This window comes from Coregonus clupeaformis, unplaced genomic scaffold (genome assembly GCF_020615455.1).
Source record: "Coregonus clupeaformis isolate EN_2021a unplaced genomic scaffold, ASM2061545v1 scaf0111, whole genome shotgun sequence".
Lineage (NCBI taxonomy): Eukaryota > Metazoa > Chordata > Actinopteri > Salmoniformes > Salmonidae > Coregonus > Coregonus clupeaformis.
In genome coordinates, this window is record NW_025533566.1 from 307,791 (window position 1) to 321,483 (window position 13,693).

General features: G+C 43.2%; 2 long non-coding RNA genes across 2 annotated transcripts; both read right to left on the reverse strand.

The window, feature by feature from the left end:
* Nucleotides 1-6,480: 6,480 nt before the first annotated feature.
* LOC123483431 lies at nucleotides 6,481-10,829 on the reverse strand. The gene is made up of 3 exons (XR_006658241.1): nucleotides 10,798-10,829; nucleotides 6,826-6,912; nucleotides 6,481-6,580 (listed from the first exon to the last, which is right to left on the reverse strand). It is a non-coding gene; the product is annotated as an uncharacterized LOC123483431 (long non-coding RNA).
* A 350-nt stretch (nucleotides 10,830-11,179) lies between these two features.
* LOC123483430 lies at nucleotides 11,180-11,998 on the reverse strand. Its single transcript, XR_006658240.1, has 3 exons — nucleotides 11,960-11,998; nucleotides 11,436-11,530; nucleotides 11,180-11,221 (listed from the first exon to the last, which is right to left on the reverse strand). It is a non-coding gene; the product is annotated as an uncharacterized LOC123483430 (long non-coding RNA).
* Between the last annotated feature and the right edge of the window lie 1,695 nt (nucleotides 11,999-13,693).

Here is a 13,693-nt window from a genome sequence, read left to right on the forward strand (position 1 = left end):
TTGCCAAAATCCAGATATGAACCCTCTCTGTCTTAAAAAGAATTAGACTAGAAAGGAATAGAAATAGAAACAATAAACGTTGTCCAGGAAATAAACCCTGGTCATAGACACAGCTCCAAACCACATTGTCCTGTAAGGTAGCGGATCAGCAGTAGCTCAGGAAGCTGCTGTACCACAAGACTACAGGTTTCAGGTTAACTCAATGCATTACATGTTGATAAAAGACTGCTTAGCTAAACTGTAGGGTTGGTTGGCAGTGGCTGGTATGGTGTCACTATTGGTTTATTTGACAAAAAGATTGTTGGAGTTCCAGAATCCAGTGAGGAATATTTGCAGTGCGGGACAAAAACAGGAAAACCACACCAAAAAATTACAAATTTGAAAAACACGAGACTAGACTTCAACTTGGTTTTCAGTCGATACGCATATGTCTTGGGCTCTAAAAGTTACATGCTTCTGCATCAAAGGTTCATTGCCAGCGTTCACGTGCTGTCGGATTTCTTTGAAATTCCTAGTCCTGACTGGGAATTTTCACATGAAAACCCTCCAAGTCGGATTTACAAGGGGATTTGAGAAAATGTTGCCGCCTGAGTTGTTGAGTTGTGAAGTTTCACCACTGACCTTTTAACCTTTTCAACCAAAGGATGACAACAAATACATTTTTGACCACTACAGCCTCATCAATATGTATAATGTAGCTAGTTTGACCATATTGTCAATGTTAAGTAAGCTAGCTAAACTCTTATTAGTTGAAGAATTGTTCCGACCAAATCACTAAAAAGCACATGAATGAAACAAAGTTGTATTTCCGACACCACAACTAGGAAATAGGAAGTTCTGATGAGCACGTGAATGCAGCATTTCATGGTCGTCACTAGCTTCCATAGCCACAAAGTCATAAACCCCGCCCATTTCTACAATTGATGTTCTTAAAATTCTATTTTAAACCTAACCTTAACCCTAATCTAACCACACTGCTAACCTTATGCCTAACCTTAAATAAAATGTTGACTTTGTGGCTGTGGAAACTGACTCGGTGGCTATGGAAGCTAGTGGAATCTGCTTATCATGGTCTGCCCGCGACTCCAGGTCCGGGACGAGCTCTACCCCAGCCTTTAAATTGCCATAGCCACTCCTACGGAAACAATCAAATTCAATAAAGAAACTATACATTCAAAATTGCTAAAAATATTCTAAAAAACATAATAAAAGGTGCCATAAATTAATCAAAGTAAATGTTTACAGAAACCAACTTAAGGTACTTAAACAGTAACATATGATAAATGCCCCACTGTTCATAAATTCCCCTGCCCTGTACTTTAACAGATTTGGTTTGAACCCCGGGAACTCCCTCCACAATTGTCCTTTGACTCTCCACTCGGGTTAATAATTTGTTTTGGGCAGACGGAGACCAGGACACGTGAATGTTCAATGGCGACCACAAACAGTTCTGATTTTGTATATAGGTTCAGAACCTTTATGAAACAGCAGAGTTGAAAAATATATAGCAAATATAAATCAAAACTGGATGGTCTTCAGAGATAGATAGGATGGGTTGAGGGTAGCTGAAGGATGGGACTAAAAACAAACAAAAGAGAGCTATTGTATACTGTGTCCGTAAAATGTATATAGTTTGTATAAGCTGGAAGTAGAAGCTTAAGTGTTGTTGTCCCTTAGTTTACTGGAAAGAGGAGACAGAGGGCTGTGAGACAGAGGTTTAATCCTTGATACATGAAAAGAGGGATGTATACGGAGGGTGCGGGGCTAAGAATCTTAGAGATGGGGAAAGGGCCGATAAAACGGGGGGATAGTTTGCGGAACTCCACCCGGAGGGGCAGATCCCGAGTGGTCCGCCATACCCTCTGCCCGAGACGACAATGGGGAACCGGAGTCCGATGGCGGTCCTCCTGTCGTCCATACCTGGAGGTGGTCTTGAGAAGAGCATACCGGGCTCTCTTCCAGGTAGGGTATGCTGGGCCGAGGGTATGCTGACCTTGTCCTCTTGCTCAGGGAAGAGCGGGGGCTGATATCCCATCGAACACCCGAAAGGCGAGAGACCAGTGACTGAGCAGGGAAGGGTGTTGCGGGCATATTCCACCCACACGAGTTGCTGGCTCCAGGAGGTGGGGTTGGCGGAGACGAGGCAACGAAGAGTCGTCTCCAGGTCCTGATTGGCTCCCTCCGACTGGCCGTTAGATTGGGGGTGAAAACCGGAGGACAGGCTGGCCGATGCCCCAGTGAGGGTGCAGAACGCCTTCCAGAACCAGAACGAAAACAGAGGACCGCGATCGGAGACCACCGGAGGTCCATGGATCCGGAAGACGTGCTGCACCATGAGCTGGGCCATTTCCTTGGCTGAGGGTGACTTGGGAAGGGGAATGAAGTTGGTGGCTTTGGAAAACCTATCCACCAACGTGAGGATAGTGGTATTGCCATCTGATGGAGGGAGACCCTTGACGAAGTCCAGGGATATATGGGACCTGGTGCGGTGAGGAACGGGAAGAGGTTGAAGGAGGCCAGCCGGAGCTTGCCTTAGAATTTTATTCTGAGTACACACAGTGCAGGCGGTGATGAACATGGAGACGTCATGAACCAAGGTGGGCCACCAAAAAAGTAGTCGTACAAAGGTCAGGGTCCGACGGGAGCCAGGATGGCTGGCCAGTCGGGAGGAATGAGCCCATTCCAGAACTGGGGAACAGGCAGAGTCCGGGACAAACATCTGGGTAACCAGGCCCCCTCCCCGGGTTCCGTCTGGGAACACTGCACCTCACGGACCTGGTTCTCTATACCCCAGACGAATGCAGCCGCGAGACAAGAGTTAGGGTAGGGCGGTCTCAGGGTCCGTTGGTGTAGCAGAGGGGCTATAGAGGCGTGAAAGCTCATCCGGCTTCACATTCTTGGATCCCGGGCTGAAGGAGATGGTGAAGTTGAACCGAGTGAATAGCAGGGCCTGTCGAGATTGCCTGGAGTTGAGGCGCTTGGCGGTGTGGAGATATTCCAGGTTCTTGTGATCCATCCACACTATGAAAGGGTGTTCCTTCCTCTCTAACCAGTGCCTCCACTCCTCTAACGACATCTTAACCGTGAAGAGTTCTCGGTTACCCGCATCATAATTCCTTTCAGTGGTGTTGAGACGATGGGAGAGGAAAGTGCAGGGATGCAACATTTGGTCTTGGGCCGAACGCTGGGACAGGACAGACCCCAATCTGATGTCCAAGGCGTCGACCTCCAACACGAACTGCCAGGACTGATCCGGATGGATTAGGATGGGGGCGGTTGTGAATCGGTGCTTGAGGTCCAAGAACGCCCGGTCTGCAGCTGGAGACCACGTGAACGGGACCTTTGGAGAGGTGAGTGCTGAAAAACATGGAGGACATGTTCTTGAGCCAAGCGGGAAAAAACAAGAATGTCATTGAGGTAGACGAACACGAACCGGTTCAACATGTCACGGAGAACATTGTTAACCAGGGCCTGGAACACTGCAGGAGCGTTGGTCAGTCCGAATGGCATAACAGGGTATTCGTAGTGCCTGCTAGCCGTGTTAAAGGATGTCTTCTACTTGTCCCCTTCCCGTATCCGTACCAGATGGTAGGCGTTCAGGAGGTCCAACTTGGAGAAGATGGTAGCCCCCTGGAGAGACTCAAAAGCAGAGGCGATGAGGTGAAGTGGGTAACGGTTTTTAACCGTGATGTCATTCAGGCCCCGGTAGTCGGGCCTTGCTGAAAACCTCCCGGACGTCCTGGTATTCCACGGGAATGGCGAAGAGATCCGAGACTTTACCCAAGCCTGCAGGAAGACGTCCCGGGGCAGGCTGCGCCTACTTCAGGCATTGAGCATGGCAGAATGCGCTCCAAACCTTGATCGAACCCACAGTCCAGTCCACAAGGGGATTGTGTCTTTGGAGCCATGAAAACCCCAACACAACGGGTACCTGAGGGGATTCGATAAGTAGAAACTGGATCGTCTCACTGTGGTTGCCTGACACTCGCAGGTTGATAGGAACCATGTTGTGGGTGACTCTGCCAATAGAACGCTCATCCAGCGCTCCGACGTCCATGGGAATGGAGAGGGTTTGAGTGGGGATTCCCAACTCTGACACCAGGGTAGCATCCATAAAACTCTTGTCGGCCCCAGAGTCAATGAGTACCGGGAGAGATTTGGACCGGTCACCGCACAGCAGGTTGGCATGGAGAGGGGTACGAGTAATGGGAGACTGGACATTCTCCGTAATGGCCACCAGTGTACTCATACCTCCTGATGAGCCGGGTCTTTTTACAGGACAGGTAGAAATATAATGACAGCCCTATGTGTTCAGTCTGTGTAACCATTCGGCAGGAGACAATCTAGCTCTGCCAAGTTGCATAGGCTCCGGAGGAGGCGAGTCGGCAACCCTCTGTGATTTCTGAGAGAACTCGGGTGACATCGGATTCACTCGGAAGTGTAGACTTCGGGGATTTCCGGGATTCCTTGGAGGCGAGGTGGAAATTGAGGACGTGCGAGGGCAACCGGAACAGAAGATGAGGGAGTACTGGGAGAGAAAAGCCTGGCAGGTTCCAGAATCTCCAGCATAGCGCTCCGGAGGTAAGCAAGGTTCTCGGGACACCGTGGTAGGCTGGGAAGAAGTGCCGCTGGTGGCAGGGTTGCTGAGAGTCTGGGGGATTAAAGTAGTGGCTGCTGCCTAATAGACAATCCGCTGACTTTCTCCGGCAATGTATGGAAAGCACAGCCGTGGCGTTCAGCCAAGGTCTGGAATCCTTCCATAAGGTTGTGAAGTAACTCCTCGTGTCTTGCAATGGTGGCTCAGTGGGAGGAGACGGCGTCGCAGAGCTTGTCCGAGTCTGCTGGGTCAGCCAGTTTGTACAATCAGGAATCAGGATAAGACCCATATGCAAACAGTTCAAATCATAGATGTTTATTACAAAACAGTGGGCAGGCAAACGACAGGTCAAGGGCAGGCAGAGGTCAGTATTCCAGGGCAGAGTCAATAAGGTAGAGAACGGCAGGCAGGCTCAGGGTCAGGTCAGGCAGAGGTTTGTAAACCAGGTCAGAGTCAGATATGTCCAGGACAGCAGGCACGCTCGGAGTCAGGACAGGTAGAATAGGTCAGAACCGGGAGAACTAGAAAACAGGGACTAGAGAGAATAGAAGTACGGGAAAAACACGCTGGTAGGCTTGACGAAACAAGACAAACTGGCAACAGACAAACAGAAAACACAGGTAGAAATGCACAGGGGATACTGGGAAATGACTTTATTAAAGTTTTCAACAAAGCCGATACCAGTCTGCAGAGGGGCACACATCCTTAAGGTCTCCCTCCATCTTATATAGTCCTCTTCAGTTGTCCCGCTCTTTTATTGCTCCGCCCACTTCCTTTGTCCCTGAGGACGGCTGAACTATTACTCCAACCAATCACCCGCTCCCCTGTCTTGCACACACACTCATGTTTAGTTTAAACATGACAAGGCCCTAAATTACACAAACCTCACCCCCTCATGCTGTAATCAATCAAGAAGATACCAAGGAGACAAAGGTCTAGCCCAAACTTTATTCAACCCTGGTGCTGCTCCCTTCACTGTGTTTGAAGAGAGAGACAAAAACAAATGGCCCAATTCAGTTAGCCACAAAGAATGTTAACTATATGTTCATGATTAACTCAATTTTATATGATAATCCATTAAAAATACACATCAGGTGTGACAGATGTCCATTGTGCAATATAGACAGTATACTACATTTTATTATCGCAGTACAGTAGTTATTATACATAGTAGCTACTATACTATACTATCTATACTTTTGATCATGATTAGTTACAGGCATAGGACAATGAATTAGGTGACAGAAATAAGATGATGATGTAAAAAACAAGTGACAAGGGTAAAAGGTGGGTGACACATAACTACTATAACAGATAGTGTATGTGGTAACAATGAAAACTAACACAGCAGACTGTCTTCAGTAGTTTATGGACACAAAAGGATAGAGGGGTCTTTCTGGGGTGGGTTAAGAGGTATGACAGAAGCATATTGGAGGCAGATAGATGTTGAGACCCAGGAGAGGGGAGTGGGCTGTCCTTCCAGGATAAGGACTCCACCAAGGTCACTCAGTCAGTCACTGCTGTGCTGATGCTGCCCTCTGCTGGAGAGAACGTGTAACATTCAGTCACAATCACTGTGGTGACATTTCCAATAGATAGAGATCTAGAATCAGCTTCCCCTCCCCCAATCCTAACCTTAACCTTTAGTGGGATTTTTTAAAAAAATCAGCATCTAGCGGCAACTTCACACTAAACCCAGGCACACTCCACACTGTAATGTTATGGATACACACTGAAAACAATGTGGTTAGCTGGTCACAACGTGATTATACAGTTTTTCATACAGCAAAATAAAAAGACTAAGAAAGATGTGTGTGATTAAAGAGTGACGTTTACAACACATAGCAATGTGGTGTTGTCTGTATCTTTGTTGAGAAATCAGCATCATCTGGTACAACAGACAGAGGAGACACCAACACTGACCTGTGTGGTCACCTGTAGAGCTAGTGAGCTGTAGACCACATTATCATCTGGTTCTGCTGCCTACAGAGGAGGAACAGGTAGAGAGGTGAACAGGGACAGTTCTGTTATAATGGAGAGTACAGTTTAAAACACAGTTCTCTGTGAAAGACAGTTGTAATTGTGATATGTGACATAAAGGTGATATATTATGCTTATAGGTATAATGGTGACATAACCATGACTATATTAACACTGAAAAAACAATCACCTACTGTTGTTTCTGATAAAATAATACTAGCTGTGGCTAATCAACAGAGCAGCTTTACCTTGGCCTGTACTTTTAGTTGAGCCTTGTGCTGGGGGATGACAGTGCTGTATGTGACATCATCATTAACTTCAGGAAATGGGGCCTGCTGATAGAGAGAGACCCAGATAACAAAAACGTATTGTTGTATTGTTATAGTGTACATTTATCTATTGCTTGTTCCAAGAAAGAAAATGAAACTGTAAATACAATTGTTTTCTAAAACAGATGCAAATTTGTCAAGGCTATAACGTTTTATGAGTAACATCCATAATGTTGTCTAAGACCAACGATGCATGTAGCCATATGTTGACCTTCTGTTCAGTCCTGAACTGATCAGGCATCACAGTGCTGTACATCACGTCATGGTGGCTCTCTGGCTTTGGACCCTGAGAAATGGACAGGACAGAAGGTAAACATATGGCGACATGCATAGGAATACAGAGTATAGGAACTTCAGATACTCAGCTCAACACTGCAGGGATTGAAAATCACAGTCTACTTGAATCACAGTCTACTTGAATCACAGTCTACTTGAACAGAGCAATACTCAATCATGAGGCATCAAAGCCAAAGGAACTGAATAATATTAAGGAATGATATAGATGGAAGGAAAGTAGTGTTGAAACCTACCAAAAAACTATTAGGCAACAACAAATTCAATCCATTCTAGACAACTTCCTGGACAAAACGTTCCACTGTAATAGTGTAAACTTGGCAGTAGAAAACCTAAACAGTATATTTGACCTCTCAGCATCCCTATCAAATCTAAAAATCTCTAACAGAAAACCAAAGAATAGTAACAACAGTGATAAATGGTTTGATGAAGAATCCAAAAACATAAGAAAGAAATTGAGAAACCCATCCAACCAAAAACATAGAGACCCAGAAAACCTGAGCCTACACCTTCACTATGGTGAATCACTAAAACAATACAGAAATACACTACGGAAAAATAAGGAACAGCATGTCAGAAATCAGCTCAATGTAATTGAATAATTCATAGACTCTAACCACTTCTGGGAAAATTGGAAAACACTAAACAAACAACAACACGAAGAGCTATCTATCCAAAATGGAGATGTATGGGTAAACCACTTCTCCAATCTTTTTGGCCCTATAACAGAGAACAAACAGCAAAAAATATATACATGATCAAATGCAAATCTTAGAATCAACTATTAAAGAATACCAGAACCCACTGGATTCTCCAATTACATTGAATGAACTACAGGACAAAATACAAACCCTCCAACCCAAAAAGGCCTGTGGTGTTGATGGTATCCTCAATGAAATGATAAAATATACAGACCACACATTTCAATTACATTTACATTTTACATTTTAGTCATTTAGCAGACGCTCTTATCCAGAGCGACTTACAGTTAGTGAATACATATTCTTTTTTTTATACTGGCCCCCCGTGGGAATCGAACCCACAACCCTGGCGTTGCAAACGCCATGCTCTATCAACTGAGCTACATCCCTGCCGGCCATTCCCTCCCCTACCCTGGACGACGCTGGGCCAATTGTGCGCCGCCCATGAGTCTCCCGGTCGCGGCCGGCGGCGACAGAGCCTGGATTCAAACCAGGATCTCTAGTGGCACAGTTAGCACTGCGATGCAGTGCCTTAGACCACTGCGCCACTCAGGAGTGAGCTGCGCCACTCAGCAATTAGTTATACTTAAACTCTTTAACATCATCCATAGTTCTGGCATCTTCCCCAATATTTGGAACCAAGGACTGATCACCCCAATCCACAAAAGTGGAGACAAATTTGACCCCAATAACTACCGTGGGATATGCGTCAACAGCAACCTTGGGAAAATCCTCTGCATTATCATTAACAGCAGACTAGTTCATTTCCTCAGTGAAAACAATGTACTGAAAAAATGTCAAATTGGCTTTTTACCAAATTACCATATGACAGACCACGTATTCAACCTGCACACCCTAATTGACAAACAAACAAACCAAAACAAAGGCAAAGTCTTCTCATGCTTTGTTGATTTCAAAAAAGCTTTTGACTCAATTTGGCATGAGGGTCTGCTATACAAATTGATGGAAAGTGGGGTTGGGGAAAAACATACGACATTATGAAATCCATGTACACAAACAACAAGTGCTAGGTTAAAATTGGCAAAAAACACACACATTTCTTTCCACAGGGCCGTGGGGTGAGACAGGGATGCAGTTTAAGCCCCACCCTCTTCAACATATATATCAACGAATAGGCGAGGGCACTAGAACAGTCTGCAGCACCCGGCCTCTCCCTACTAGAATCTGAAGTCAAAAATGTCTACTGTTTGCTGATGATCTGCTGCTTCTGTCGCCAACCAAGGAGGGCCTACAGCAGCACCTAGATCTTCTGCACAGATTCTGTCAGACCTGGGCCCTGACAGTAAATCTCAGTAAGACAAAAATAATGGTGTTCCAAAAAAGGTCCAGGTGCTAGGACCACAAATACAAATTCCATCTAGACACCGTTGCCCTAGAGCACACAAAAAACTATACATACCTTGGCCTAAACATCAGCGCCACAGGTAACTTCCACATAGCTGTGAACGATCTGAGAGACAAGGCAAGAAGGGCCTTCTATGCCTTTAAAAGGAACATACAATTTGACATACCAATTAGGATCTGGCTAAAAATACTTGAATCAGTTATAGAACCCATTGCCCTTTATGGTTGTGAGGTCTGGGGTCCGCTTACCAACCAAGAATTCACAAAATGGGACAAACACCAAATTGAGACTCTGCATGCAGAATTCTGCAAAAACATCCTCTGTGTACAACGTAAAACACCAAATAATGCATACAGAGCAGAATTAGGCCAATACCCGCTAATTATCAAAATCCAGAAAAGAGCGTTAAATTCTATAACCACTTAAAAGGAAGCGATTCCCAAAACTTCCTTACAAAGCCATCACCTACAGAGAGATGAACTTGGAGAAGAGTCCCCTAAGTAAGCTGGCCCTGGGGCTCTGTTCACAAACACAAACAGACCCCACAGAGCCCCAGGACAACAACAACAACAACAACAACAACAACAACAACAACAACACAATTAGACCCAACCAAATCATGAGAAAACAAAAAGAGAATTACTTGACACATTGGAAAGAACAAACAAAAAAACAGAGCAAACTAGAATGCTATTTGGCCCTAAACAGAGAGTACACAGTGGCAGAATACCTGACCACTGTGACTGACCCAAACTTAAGGAAAGCTTTGACTATGTACAAACTCAGTGAGCATAGCCTTGCTATTGAGAAAGGCCACCGTAGGCAGACCTGGCTCTCAAGAGAAGACAGGCTATGTGCACACTGCCCACAAAATGAGGTGGAAACTGAGCTGCACTTCCAAACCTCCTGCCAAATGTATGACCATATTATAGACACATATTTCCCTCAGATTACAGCGATCAACAAAGAATTTGAAAACAAACCCAATTTTGATAAACTCCCATATCTACTGGGTGAAAAACCACAGTGTGCCATCACAGATGCAAGATTTGTGACCTGTTGCCACATGAAAAGGGCAACCAGTGAAGAACAAACACCATTGTAAATACAACCCATATTTATGTTTATTTATTTTCCCATTTGTACTTTAACTATTTGCACATTGTTACAACACTGCATATATACATAATATGACATTTGAAATGTCTTTATTCTTTTGAAACTTCTGAGTGTAATGTTTACTGTTAATATTTATTGTTTATTTCAGTTTGATTACTATCTACTTCACTTGCTTTGGCCATATTAACATACGTTTCCCATGCCAATAAAGCCCTTAAATTGAACAATTGAATTGAATTGAATTGAGAGAGAGAGAGAGAGAGAGAGAGAGAGTGAGAACCCAAGCTCACATTGCAGAAATGGAGGAGAGAGAAAGAGAGAGAGAGAGAACCTTAGCTCCATGCAGAGATGGAGTGATTGGTACTAGTCCAAGATCTCCACAGACCAAAACCAGGTTTATTCAGTTTGTACCTGCTGTGCTGTTTCTCTGGTGTGGCTCACTGTGCTGTATGTAATGTCCTGCTCAGGGTCGGCAGACTGCAAAGAAATAAATAGCAAAGAGATACAGGACTTGTCTATTTACCAACTAAACCACAGTTTGTTTCCATAATAGGATGCAGTCAGAGGTATATTTAGTGAACTGACAACTTCATGTTCTCTGTCTTTTAAACATCATTTGTCAACGTCTTGAGTGTTATAAAACCTTGGGTTCAGAATATGGGACCTTTTATGTCAACTCATTGATAACAAACTGAAGAGGTAACACTAGAGTCAAATGGTAGATGATCCCAAATCAAGAACAGAAAAGTAGATGGTTGAAAATAATAGAATATAATAAAATAAGTGTATTCTACCACTGAGTTGTTAGTTGTCTGGTCCTTGGCCTTATTGTCCTCTGGAATAAAGAGAGGGAGATGTCAATTACTTCTGAGTTTGTTATAGTACAATAATACCTCTGAATAGATTTCTTATAGACAATTCCTCTAAATACTTTTTGCCATTCAAGATCAATAACAGTTAAGCAATATACTGTTGTTCACAATGTCAACACATTTGGTATTTTTCTTAACTATTCTCCTTTTTTATATTCACATAAAATGACTACTTACTATGCTTTGTCCACATCTTCCATGTGACTAGGATACCAGCTGTCACCACCACCAACATGCCCCAAGGAATCAGTAGGACTTTCACATCTATGGACCTGATGGATTACATAGAATAACTTTTAAACACAATTAAAATAGATCATTATAAATGTATCATTTGTGAAAAAGTAATAACTTGTTGTTTACACTGTTGTGATAAATGGAACAATTATTTAGCTATTCACATGTGTGGAAGTTTACATTATTATTATTGAGATTATTACTATACAAATAACGTTGTTTTTTTAAAGTGTGCAACTTGTCCTTGCAAATGAGTGAGAATAACACAAAAATAGCTGCTACTTCTCCAAAGAAATGTTCCAACCAAGAGGAAGTGCTAACAGTCTATATATGCTTTTAGGAAGGGAGTTTGGTTAGCTTTAACTGTTGTAGTGTATTATGGAATTGTAATGTTTCTTTTTGTTCATATTATCAAACAATTGCCATAATATGTGGGATAATACAGCTGAATGAGTGATAATAACCTCTGGTGGACTTCCTCCATGTTCCCCTCAGCTTGGGTTGCTGTGATGTAAAACAACAATAACATTAATGAAATTACTGGTATACCAGATAGTCAGGTTGTATAGCAACATCACATTCATAGTCAATATTCCAATTTGTTTCAGACGATGAAACAAAGTGAATCTGCTGTCAAGGATTATGAAAACAGTAGCAGATTTTCACTGAATATCATCTATGTCAAGAAGTAAATCATGGAATAAATACATATTTTCATTGTGATACTAATGTAAGAAAATTATATAATTTTGATGTGAAGTAACTATGGATATTAAACTATTTTTGTGACCCAAACAGAATGTACTTACTGATAGCAGTGATGATTTGTGTTGCAGTATGTTGACTGACAGTGATGTGAACAGGCATCTCTGGTTCTCCCACTTCACACCAATACCAGTCAGTGTTCTCCATCTTCAGTCCACTCATAGTCACTGTTAAGACTGTTCTGTTGTTGGCCAGACTGATATCCTTTAATGTCACTGTTCCATGTAAAATCCCAGAATACGACACACAATCACCACCCATCCTGCACCACTTTATATCTCCAGAGTTACTATAGTAACAACGGACAGTGACACTCCCTCCTTCAACTGCAGTCACTTCCTGTTGGTCCACATAGAGTTCTGGAGTACCTGAACACAGAGGTACAGACACCAAAGAAAGAACTCAGCAGCAGAACTTTATTTCTAGTAAGTATTTTTACTTCCCAAATATCCTCATTAAAATCATCAATTGATAGAATCAGTATGACCTTTTTTCGCCAAGTACATTTACAAATAGTGTTACTTGGTGATATGGTGCTGCTAGTGATAGACAACATTGAGAGACAGAATACAGACAGCGGAGTTTAAAGAAAGTTTACACCACTATCTACATATATAGAACATAAAGTATTCTTCAGGTCAACTTGAACAATAATGGTGATACCAGTTACCAGACAAGGAACCAGTTACCAGGAAATGAAATGAGAACACCAGTCATTTAGTTTGTGGAAGCAGGCTATATCTGATTGTCTCATCATTACTGAGAACTACCTATTCTACTTTACTGAATTGTAAGAGTTGCAGGGATCTTACCTGGAGTGACAGATAGGTAGAACCGTTGTATCATGATATCTGGTCCTCCATTGATCTCCACAACACACCTGTAAGTCTTAGAGTCCTCTGGATCCAGATCAGTCATGGTCACAGTGAAGACTCTCTGGTTGATGTCATCAGAGATTGAGGCATTACCACTGCTCTTAGGATGGTCACTGCGTACTAGAGAGGAGCAACTTTTCCAATCATACCCTTTACACCAGTATTTCACATGATTTATGTAATACTGATCATAGTGACATGGGATGGTGATGGAGCCTCCGGCCTGCACAGACACATACCTCACTGTGAACACATCAACACAAAACACATTTAGGTTGGAATTCAACATAATTTGCAATGCAGAAAAAAAATCACATTGCTTATACACTATAAAACAGCTTGTTAATGATTGATATTTATTAAACCGTGTTTACAGTGAATTGACCCACTGGAATTCAGCCCTTTATAGAAACATGTTACACATACCTGCTGATACTCTGTAGAGGATGAGGAAGAGGGGGAGGAGGAGGAGGGAGAGATGAAGAGCCATGTGAAGGTTTCAGTCTGCCTGGTATATTATATGGTACCTGAGCACAAGTGTGTGTCAAGTACCAAGGT